The 12,672-nt window shown below is 43.4% G+C and overlaps 1 protein-coding gene across 2 annotated transcripts in view; it reads right to left on the reverse strand.

Annotated features, from left to right (window-relative positions):
* The window catches only part of CCHR1.PART0H6orf118 (chromosome chr1.part0 C6orf118 homolog), a 1,239,312-nt gene that overhangs the window by 471,399 nt on the left and 755,241 nt on the right, over positions 1–12,672 (reverse strand). The gene's annotated exons all lie outside the window — the stretch shown is intronic.

Genomic DNA, 12,672 nt, shown 5'->3' on the forward strand with positions numbered 1-12,672 from the left:
TTTCTACATAGGGTTTGGGGGGGCACACCTGCCAACTGTGGACATTTGCTTTGACCGCACTGGTACTTCTGATAGTCTGTTAGCTTCCTTTTAAATCTGTATTTTGATCTATCCTACAGACTACAGGCATATCAGTGTAGTACAATTTATAGGTTTTATTGACCTACATTGCCATTTCAGACTTCCTACCCTTCATGAATGACATCCCAGTTCCCGACCTGTTATACTCTGTGTAGGTCTGGAGGGGGGTTGATTTCCATTGCCATAGCTTGAGGACCTTAGCACAGCCTTTCCTTGTGTTCATCTACACCTGTCCTGCTGGCTGGGTGGGACTGTTGTTGGGTATGTGAACCTCCATGACATGCATGTGTGTGCCCTATGGACACACATTTGGGCCAACACATGTCCTGCAGTGGGTTTTTTCACCTTGTCTGTTACTGCTTACTTTGTTGACACCAGTATTTGTTATGGTTTCATGCTGCCCATACAGCTGTCCACTATCTGCTGCCATCCCATTTAGCCACCCAATTCCCTTCCTTGCATGTTCACATCCATACCATTGATACAACTAGCAGATCATACTACTGCATTCAGTGATTGATAGGAAGGGTGACTTACCTTGCGGCTGTGCCAGTATTGAGGATGGTGCTGGATGGCTGACTATGTCAGATGCACATAGTACACTCCCTATACATGGTAAAGCACAGGTAGTGTCATTTTTCGCATCCGTTTTACTGTATGTGTGAGTCAAAAAGAGTTTCCATTCCCTGGGTTCCTACTGTGTCAGTGTGTGTGCTATGCATTGCCTCTTTGCCAAAGCCAGGGCATACTGTGCACACTTCCTTCTGCCTACAGGTGCAGGATCAGGTTGTTTCTCCTCCGAGTCACTCTGTGCCTGTGCTGGCCTTGGCAATGGTGGGGGGCTGTGTGGACCTGCCCGTGCTGTCCCTGCTGCAGCTGCTTCCACAAGATCATGTTGTGTAGCATGGCACATACCATGAAAATTTGGGTACATGTAGCTGGAGAGTACTGCAAGGCTCCACCGGATGTGTCCAGGCACTGGAACCTTGACTTGAGCATCCCAAACGCACGCTATATTATGATTCTTGTTTGTGCGTGTGCCTCATTATGGAGCTCTTGTTCGGGTGTGTGTGCATTTCTGATGGGTGTCATCAGCCACAGCTCCAGTGCGTAACCAGCATGCCCCACTAGGTGCCCATATGGGATGTCCCCACTGGCAAATCTCTGGTACAGCTGTGTCAGATGCCAGATGTGGGAATCATGATAGCTCCCAGGGCTTCCAGCACACACATTCATTATAATGCCCTGGGCATCGCACATGAACAAGCAGTTGATGGAGGGGAAGCCCTTGTGGTTTATGTAGTCCCTGCCCTGCTCATGGGGTGGTGCTTTTATATGTATGTACGTGCAGTCTATAGCACCCACTACTTCAGGGTATTCTGCTATTTGTTGGAAGAGATGCATATTGCTGGCCATCGCCTCACCGGTGTTGAGGAAATATATGTGCTCACCGGCGTGTGCTGACATGGCATCCAGGAACTGGTGGAGTACCCAGGATGCTGATGCCTGTGAGATCCCCATGATATCCCCAGTTGGCCTTTGGAAGGTACCTGTGGCTAGTATTCTTAAGCCTACACATACCTTGGTTTCCGATGGGATGGGTTCCCCTCTGTTGGTTCTGTGACTGAGGTGTGGCCAGCACAGCTCAATGATATGCTGTAGAAGGTCCCTGTCTACCCTATAGCACTCCACTATCTCCAGCTCATGTAGCCCCTGGTAGGTTACCCTGTGTCTGTACACTCTTCTCCTCCTCCTCACTGTGGGTTGGTCATCAGCATTCACATCCTCACCACCCTCGGCCTCTTACACATGCAGGTTTATGATATCAAAAGCAGCCCCTAACATTTTTTCTCTTGCTTTCGTTTTGTAAAATTTCCCCATTCGTATACACTGGTGGTGCAGAGTTTTTGGGGGAAAAAAAGGGAGAAAGGTGTTTGCATACTTTATAGTGGTGTGCTGGGCTGGGCTGGTCTGCTGCCTGTGTCATTGGCTGATTCTGATACATTTCACCTGCCAGCAAAGCTAGTTCTCCTTGATTACCTTCCTACTGCTTTTTTCCCTTTCCATTGCCTCCCTATTTAAGCCCGTGTGCACGCCGCACAGACAGAGTGCTCAAATGTGCACACTGCTACTATTTCCTGGTTTAACTTATCTTTCTTCCTGTAAAACCCGGTGCATGGTGCGCACACCCACTTACACTTTGTAATGAGTGCTAGGCAGGTTTAGACACACCCCCCCTAGCTTAGCTGTGCTAAGCTAGGAGCAAAACCGAGCCACAGGGCTCCAATCCTCTTACAGTATGCCTGACACACCCACCCATAATGTCACCTACCTCTTAGTCTTGCACCCAGCTATTCATACTCTTACACTGTTGGGACCTGCCTCACATGCTGGGGAAAACTGGGATTCACTATCCTTCCCCTCATTTGCACAGGATTGCCTGCTAATGCATAGTTACATGTGTCACACTGAGCCCCCCCCTTAGCAACCACTACTCACTGGCCAGGTTGCCTTCTGCCTGCCATTGACTTGCATGGCAGAATACTGATTTTAGTTAGAATGCTTATTTTAGGTTCATTTTCTTATTTCCCCCCCAATCCCATTTGCATGCCGCTGTCCTATGCTTAAACAGCCGAGATCCGTGAAAAAAAAATAAAAGCTGATTTTTTAATTTTTGTATTGTTTGCAATGCCAATGACCTTATACTTGGCCATTGGCATACTTCCTCAATTATATGCAGCCTTTATTTGGGGCTGTCATAGCTCCATTTTGGATTTTGCAGAAATGTACTCGGTTGCTAACCGAGTACATTTCTGCAGATAGCACTAGTCTTGCACGGACTGTTGCAAGCTTCCTGAATTGCAAAATCACCTCATTTGCATGGATTTCATCTGAAAATAGGGTGATTTGCATAACAGGGCTTAGTCCGTGCAAGATTAGTGCAGGAGCACTTGTGCACACCCCTGCAGGCTGTTCCTGGATCGCACTGCAGACATATTGCCTGCGTGGGCTCCTGCACCAATCTTGCACTCCGTGCAAGCTTTTGATAATCCGGGGGAATATATTTACATATTTACAAAGATGCATCAGATGTAGATGCAGCCTAAAATAATTATACTTAATAAATACACAAAGTAAAACAGCATACTTGTACATTTACTGAAACACATCAGATAGAGATGTAGTTTTGACAATTTGAAACAGATACAATTTATGGAATATTTATAGAATTGGTTCAAGGTGCACAGTATGTAAATTAAAGATGTTCATGGCATTAAAAATATATTATCAAGCAAATATTGGCTGGGAGGAATTGAGTATAGATATTGACTAGAAATGTTTTAAAGGTACCTAATGATAGCTCGGTACGGATGTTGACTGGAATGCTGTCGTATAATTTAGGACCAAGGTTTAAGAAGGCACATTCAACAGTGTTTATGGTAACGTCTGGTCTGTTGAGAACAGCTATTTGACTGCATAGTGAGTAAGTGGTTAATGCTGATCTTAGTTTGCTTGCAGAAGTCATTATTAATCAAGTTATATAAGGTAGTTGAAAAGAAGCCACAAATCCCTCTCTGGGAAAAGGTCAGGTGGTGGTGATCTCTAGCTGACAATACTAATATACTGATGTGAAAGATATCATCCCTACTTTCATGTTCAGTACGAGATATCAACAACTTATCAAATATGTGATATATATGCACTGAAAAGACAGTAGATTCCCAGTTCCACACATTCCAAACTTGCCTTACTCTCCATACCTTTAATCCTCAGGTTAAAGAAGTAGGACTCCCAGCTGAGAAGGATATCAGACTTGCATCTGCAAGCACTTGCTATTTTAGTCTTCAGACCTTTTCAGTCCTAAACACCACTGAAAATACCTGATACTCAGGCCATAATGTGTTACTGCACATCTACAATTTACAGCATGTAAATGGAAAATGCACTCTGCCACTTTATTTAAAAGTTAGTCACACCAGTCATATTCACCCACTGTGTACCCTTGCCTTCCTTTTGCATAAAAAAATTATAAATAAAAGTAAAAATAATTGCATCATATAATAAATTATGCTTGTATAAACATTATATTCATGTAGTCTATGACTCAACCCAACACGCAAAACCTAAAACAAAAGTGGCTATCATGCTGAACAACAAATGTGGCAGCTAAGCTTGGTTCCATTACCTTCCACTACTGGAGTACAATATTAAGGGACCAGTTTTACAAGATTAACAGAATGTATTATTTTCTAAAAGTTGTAGTAATTCTGATTTAAAGACATTTGCAGTAATAGGCACTGGATGAGAACAGGCTTAAGGGATTTACTGAAACTTTGCTCCAGTATAATCTCCTCCAGTGTATGTTTTCCTTAAAATGATCTACCCAGCAGTTGCACTGTTGTGTATTTGTTTGCTGCCATTGGCAAAATAATGACTATTATCCCTCTTTGTCTTATTACTAACCCTTAAATAGTCCTCAAACCTATCAATTCTGCAGTGTAACCTACAATGCTTAGTACCTATAGTCTAGAGAAGCATCTGCCCACCTCTCATAACCTGCAAGCTAAACTTTCTCTAATATATTTTATTAATGACAGTAATGCTAGCCCCCCCCCCCACACACACACACAATTCAGAGTGACATTATTGATGACATCAGGCAAGACTCTGTAGAAGGGTCAGAACACCCATAAATTCATCTACAGAGGCCAGGAACAGAGTGAAAGTTGTCAAAAAAAAAGTGTCTTTTAAGTAAAGAATTTCCCAAGGTTGTTAACTGTCTAGTTTGGGACTTATTGAATTAGTGCAGTGAAATGTTATAGGTTCATAGGTGTTTACTAAGCTAACAACCATATGGACCTTTCTAAGCCTAGCCATGCATCCCAAATCTCTGACAAGTTCTGATACCCTTGATAAGTGTAAGCATGGGCCTGGGAGATGAACCATTTACAGGTTACGTGTTTGCATTAGAGACAAAGGTGCCAAACCGGGGATGAATTTCCGGTTTCCCATCCAATTGTCCAAGTTGCACTTAAATTCGGTTAGTGAGGAACTCTGCTTCACATGGATGGGAAGCCTGTTCCATAGACGGGGTAGTCTCTAGGATATATGCCTATCTTTCCAGCAGGTCCTACTTACATCACAGGCAAGGTTTAAGTCTTTAAAATGGGTAATTCTAGTACTGTTTGCTTTGTGGATATGCAAGAGGTCCATCAGAGTGGGGTCTGACAATGCCGTGTATGCCAGGCATAGATCTCCCCTCAAAAGCCTATAGGAGACAGAATACAGGGAAAGGGCCTTGAGGTGGTCTGCATAGGACATATTATGTATGCCCTGTATTCTTTTAGTGAGGAACCTCTGTGGACATTCCAGTTGTTGTATATACCTGGTTAGGCACATACCAAAAGGGGCCACTGTACTCAGTGATAGGTCTGATGAATGCCAAATACAGTGGAACAATGACTTCCTTGGACTTAGATGCCATACCTTTGTTTAAAAGTTGTGCAACATAGAATGATTTCCTTACCACTATAGACAAGTGATAATCAAAGGCTAGATCACTATCTATGTGTATCCCTAAGTCCCTGACTACTGGGTCAACTCTAAGGGGTGTGTTGTCAATATGATAGTTACCAGAGATGGATGACTTCCCAAAGGATACTATTATACATTTCTTGGCATTTAGTTTTAGTCCATGGCTCTGACACCAGTTGTTTGTCCTTGTCAGCCCCTCCTAGAGAAAATTTGTGTCAGTGAAAGATTCAATGACAGCTACTAATTTGCAGTCATCTGCAAATTTAGTCAGCCAGAGACCAGTGACATTGGCCTTGACTTCTGAGAAATAAATGCCAAAAAGGAGCAGTCCAAGGACTAATTCCTCAGTGACTCCACTTGTGACTGGCATCTTAGTAGATGTGGACTCCCCAGTTAAAACTTCCTGGGTCCTGTCTGTGAGCCAGTTGGCTATCCACTGGGTGACATATGGGTTTGTACCTAACCTCTTGAGTATGTCAACAATGCCCAAGTGCATTATTGTGTCAAATGCCTTGGCCAGGTCAAGGTAGGCAGTGTGAATAATTTTTCCCTCATACATTGCTTTGGTGACCTTCTCAAAGAAGTTCACCAGGTTATGTAGTCATGATCTGCCCTTAACGAAACCAAACTGGGTTGGGTCCAGTTTCTGTAGGTTTACTAAATCTCTATGGATCATTTTCATGATAATTCTTTCCATGACTTTACATGTGAGTAGTGAGACTTATGGGTCTGTAATTTCCAGGGTCTGTAGATGGCCCACCTTTGTGCAGAGGGATGACTGTTGTTTTTCTCCATTCATGAGGCATGAAGCCTGTTCAAAGGCTACAGTTAAATAGTAATTCCAGAGGCCCTGATAGGCCATGTTTCATGCTATTTAGAAAGCACTCTGGGATACTGTCTGGGCCCATTGATGTAGTGTTCTTGGTCTTAGAGAGAGCATTACGGACCTGTTCCCTAGTGATGGTAGGGGGAGTTACATTTGATGATATTTCCTGAGGGAAAGTTGAGGTGGAGAGAGGAGTAAAGCTGGAGCTGAATTTATCAGCCAGTAGGTTTGCTATATCTTCTGGCTCAGTATATCTGGCTCCATTTACAATGAGCTCTGCACACAAGTGTGTATTGCCTTTGAGGTTGCGGACATTGTTAAAGAATGCCTTGTGGTTGTCCTTGGCCTGGGAGGCCAAACTTACCTCAAATTTGGCTTTGGTAGACTTTCTTTGTTCTCTGAGTTGTTTGTTTAGTTTTATGAGAGTGCTTTTATCTTTCCGGGTGCTGCACTTCCTATTTTTTGCCATGATTTTCTTCCTCCTGTTATACATCCAATTGATTTTGTGATCATAGCTGTCAGTATCTAACCACTCCTGATGACTTACTGCCAAGATAAACTACAACATCTAACAGAGACAAACCTTAGACAGAATGTCTCAAACCTAAAACTTCCTATAGCCTGCAACACTATAGAGAATTGTCATCTGAGTAAAAAAAAAAAAAAAAAAGTTAACCTAGATTAAAAAAAAAAAAAAACAATATTATCACTATCTGCAACTTCAACACAGAAATTACTTCAAATATTCTGGACATCAGTACAAAGTATGTTACAGCTAGGCTAAAGGAAGGAACCCAGCCCTTTCCATAATAGCTCTCCACTAGAAATTGCTGCCTTATTCAATACCTACTTCATAGAAAACATTGCCTTCCTAACTAATAACTCTTCACCCCTTCCAGTACTTTCACCCCTCCCCCCACACAATAACATCCAACCCTAGTATTGCTGTTATCTCAGGTTAGACCAAAACCAACATTCTCTATACAGCACACACTGGAGAAACCATGCAGTTAATTTGAGAGCTGGGATATTGGGATGCTTTATCCCCGAGGGATTTGGCAGGAGATCTGAACTTGGGTCCAGTATCCAAGAAAAATAAAGAAGATGACACAAAAGGAAGGGGAACCATACTTGATGAGGCCAGAAGGGGTCAATGAGGATAGCTGAGCTCTTCAATTGGCTAGATTTCCATAAGAATTTTGCAATTAGGGGTACTGGGGGATAAACATAAAGGAAACCTGAGGGCCAAACATGGACTAGAGCATCTCAAAGTGACTCTCATGGGGGGGGGCAGGGTAAAGTACCTGCTGCATTTGTTGTTGTGGGGAGGGGCAAAGAGGTCACAGCAAGGTTGACCCCAACTACGCAAAATTTTCTCCACCATTGATTGATTGAAAGACCACTTCTGAGGCATCAGAATGGACCCGATGAGCTTGTCAGCTAGTATGTCAGATTTCACCAGGATGTGCATCGTTCCTAGAAAGTAGTTGGAGGAGTTCACACATTGCCACACTTTCATATGTTCTCAAAAGAGGGGTTAAGATTGCGTTCTGCAACGTTTGTTGATATACCAGACTACAGACATTTTGTTGGTTTGAATCACAATGGTTCAAAGAGGGAGAACATCTTGAAAAGCCTGCAACACTAAAGGGACTGCTCTCATCTCCAGGACACTGATATGTGAATTGGTCTCTTGGTGGGATCACATGCCTTGGACCATCCTTCCCAAAATAATGCCTCCTTTCACATGTTCTCTTTTGGTGAAACTTTTCAGTGGGATGCTCTGGAGAGGTGTCCAAAGAAAGGGGTAGCTCATCTGTTGGAACAACCTGGATGCTACTTGGTACTGGCTGTCCCTATGGAGTAGGTCTGATGGGATCAAAGCTTGGAACAAAAGGGGGATACGGTTGGGACCAGGCCTCATGAATGAAAGAAAACCTAGGGCCCCATTTGATCATGATCTGGCTCTGAAGTAAATGCTTTATTTCTTCCTCGTATGTACATCTGTTTGTCCATGCATGAAAAGTGGTTCAGGATTGGAGGAAACTCAGAAGGAACTACAGATAAGACAAGAAAGAACCATGGTTATGTTGAAAATTATCAGCAACCTGATAATTGCAATGCAGCGTTTTGCAGTGGAAACATTTATTTTTTGTTTGTTTGTTTAACTGAACCCTGCAAACTGGATTAATCACAGGGCATTGTAAACTACTGGACTAAAGGTAAGCACTTTATTAATGTGAATATAAGCAGATTTTCTTTCATATTTTTGGAGAGGGGGAGGGGGTGCTGGCTAGGCTAGTGTGAGTGTGTTTGCATTTGTTTAAATATTTTAAAGTTTGCCTAGTATGTATGCATTTCTTTAAATATTTTGAAACTGGATATTTATGTTTTTTTTTTCATTGCACTTTTTTGTCTCTTTTTGTTTTGGTGCAGTTAGGGGTAGCCAGCTGAGTTGTGGATTAAAGTAACTTGCCCTTTTATTTGCCGTTAAGCCTGGCAAGTGGGTATTTGTGTTAATAAATTGGAATATTTTTATCTTGTTTTTGTGGGGGGTGGCCAGCTGTGCTATGGATAAATGTAACTTGTCCTTTTCTCTTGGTCGGTTTAAATTCCACCCTTAAGGTGCATTTGGGTGAATAAATCTGAATATTTATCCTCTTGAGGGGTGGCAGAAACTTTGTGCTTTTCATATCATTTTAAAGACTGGCTAGTGTGGATTTGTGTGAAATTTAATGTTTTTGCATGGGGGGTAGCTAACTGTGGTGCTATGTGAAGTTATTCTCTTGTTTTTTTTTTTTTTTGGGAAGGGGTGGCTATCTGTGTTGTTAACAAAATAACTGGTGCTCAGTTTAAAGTCTGGCATTAATGGTTAGTGTGCATTTATGTGAAGTAAAGTTGAATACTGTATGAAACACATTTGAAATTGTCCCCAATTTTACAGAATGTTCTTGCATTTGCCTAATATGTTTGATTTGCAAGTTATTGTCATATTGCTTGCTTAGCTTATAGTCTGGCTTTACACGACTAGTGTGCATTTATGTGAAACATGCTGCAATCTTTACTCTTTCTCTATGGGTGCTGTATTTGTAAAACCAGGTTGAAATTGTTCCTGATTTTGCAGACTGTCCCTAAGCTTGCTTTATCTTGATCTATTCCTAATAGAATTTGAGGGCAACAGTCCACATAAGTTATCAAAACCTGAACTACTGGATCAGTTCTTAGGGGGGGGGGGGGGTGTTGTCAATGTTGTACTCAACTTTCCAAAGGAGATGATAATGCATTTTTGACATTTAGCTTTAGTCCAGGATTCTGGCATTATTTGTTTGGGACAAACCTTTCTGTAGAATTGCTGAGTCTTCTGGGGATTTGATCACTGCTTCTAGCTTGTTCCTTGCTGGCCATTTTCTTTCATTTCATGATTATTACTAAAAAACATTATCATAGAGGAGAAGGGGTTAGAAAAAAAATCTCTGCAGGGGTGTTAAAAAAAAATCTGTTCCAGGTGTCAAATATTCTAGGTATGCCACTGGTAGGAAGGAAGGGTTTAAGTTATATGATGGCAATTGCATTATTCTGGAATGTTACAACTTGTCTAGGAATCCCGACCTACAGTTCTGCTTGTGGTTCACTAAGAGACAATGTCAACACTTTCAACACCATGGGAAACATTATACAGACTATGCACCTTAGCTCCTCAAAATCCCCTGAGTCACAGCTCTCCTTTTTCTCTAAGCACCTCATCTACCTCTTGTTTCCATCCATACCCATTCTTCCCTCATATGAAACAACTAACCCCTGGATTCTGTAAGCCTTGCATGGAGTGCAGGATTAGTGCAGGAGCTCCAGCAGGCAATGTCTGCCGTGCGATCCAGGAATAACCTGTAGGGGCATGCACGAGTGCTCCTGCACTAGTCCTGCATGGACTCAGCCCCTGTATGCAAATTACCCTATTTGCAAGAGAAATCCATGCAAATGAGATGAATTTCCGATCCAGGAAGCTGGAAACCGACCGCGCAGGACTAGTGTAATCTGCAGAAATGTACGCCAGTAACAGAGTACATTTCTGCAAATTCCAAAACGGAGCCATGGCAGCTCCAAATAAAGGGTGGATATCATTTAGAAAGCATGCCAATGGCCAAGTATAAGGCCATTGGCATGGAAAACAGTTGAAAAAAAATTTACTTTTATTTATTTTTTTTTAGCCGATCTTGGCTGTTTAAGCGTAGGGCAGTGGCGTGCAAATGGGATCAGGGGAAATAAGAAAATAAACCTAAAATAAGCATTCTAACTAAAATTACTATTCTGCCATTATAGTCAATGGCAGGCAGAAGACAACATGGCCAATGAATAGTTGTTGCTAAGGGGGGGAGGCTCAGTGTGAGACACGTAACTATGCATTAACAGGCAAGCCTATGCAAATGAGGGGAATGATAGTGAATCCCAGATTTCCCCTGCATGCTAGTCAGCTCCCAACAGTGTAAGAGCAGGAATAGCTTGGTGCAAGCCTAGGAGTTAGCTGACATCACAGGAGTGTGTGTCAGGCATACTGTAAACAGACTGGACCCCTGTGGCTCAAGTTTGCTCCTAGCTTAGCACAGTTAGGCAAGGGGTTGTGTCTGAGGCTGCCTAGTACTCTTTACATTGCCTAAGCGGGTGTGCACACCGCGCACCGGGTTTTAAAAAAAAAAAGTATACCAGGAAATAGCAGATATGTCCACATTTGAGCACTTTGTTTGCGCAGCGTGCCCCCAGGCTTAAACAGGAAGGCAATGAGAAGGGAAAACAGCAGTAGGAAGATATTCTAGGAGAACTAGCATAGCTGGCAGGTGAAATGTATCAGAATCAGACAATTACACAGGCAGCAGACCAACCCAGCCCAGAACACTACTATAAACTATGCAAATACCTTCCCCTCTGGTTTTTCCCATACTCTATACCACAAGTGTATACAAGTGGGGAAGTTTTAACAAACAAAACAACAAAATGATAGGGGCTGCAATAGCTCTCATATAACAACTTGTGGAAGAGGCTGAGGGTGGTGAGGATGTGAATGCTGTTGATCAACCCACAGTGAGGAGACGGAGAAGAGTGTACAGACCCAGTGTAACCTACCAGGGGCTACATGAGCTGGAGATAGTGGAGTGCTATAGGGTGGACAGGGACCTCCTACAGCAAATTGTTGAGCTGTGCCGGCCACGCCTGACACACATAACTAACAGAGGGGAACCCATATGATGGGGATCTCACAGGCATCAGTATCCAGGGTACTCCACCAATTCCCAGATGCCATGTCAGCACATGCCGGTGAGCACGTACATTACCCCAACACCCGTGAGGCGTTGGCCAGCAATATGCAACTGTTCCACCAAATAGCAGAATACCCTGAGGTAGTGGGTGCTATAGACTGCATGCACATATGCATCAAAGTACCATCAGGTGAGCGGGGTAGGGTCTACATCAACTGCAAGGGCTTCCCCTCCATCAACTTCCAGGTCATGTGCGATGCCCAAGGCATAATAATGAATGTGTGTGCTGGCTGCCCTGGAAGCTATCACGATTCCCACATCTGGCATCTGATGCAGCTGTACCACAGATTTGTCAATGGGGACATCCCTTATGGTCACCTAGTGGGAGAAGCAGGATACGCACTGGAGCAGTAGCTGATGACACCCATCAGAAATGTACACACACCCGAACAGGAACTCCATAATGAGGCACACGCACAGACCAGAATTATAATACAGCGTGTGTTTGGGATGCTAAAGTCACGGTTCCGGTGCCTGGACACATCCAGTGGAGCCTTGCAGTACTCACCAGCTACATGTACCCAAATTGTCATGGTATGCGCCATGCTACACAATATGATCCTGCGGAAACAGCTACAGCAAGAACAGTACGGGGCAGGTCCACACAGCCCCCCACCATTGCCAAGGCCTGCGCAGGCACAGAGTAACTCGGTGGTGGAACAACTGAGCCTGTCCAAAAAGGCAGAAGGAGGCATGCGCAGTATGTCCTGGCCTTGGCAAAGAGGCAATGCATAGCACATGCACTGACACAGGAGGGAGCCAGGGAATAACACCTCTCTCTGACTCTCACATACAGTAAAAGGGATGTCAAACATTACACTACCAGTGCTTAACCATGTGTAGGGAGTGTACTATGTGCATCCGACATAGGCAGCCCTGCAGCACCACCCTCAATACTGGGACACCAACAAGGTAAGTCAC

The sequence above is a fragment of the Protopterus annectens genome, chromosome 1.part0 (genome assembly GCF_019279795.1).
Source record: "Protopterus annectens isolate FY-2018-M chromosome 1.part0, PAN1.0, whole genome shotgun sequence".
Lineage (NCBI taxonomy): Eukaryota > Metazoa > Chordata > Ceratodontiformes > Protopteridae > Protopterus > Protopterus annectens.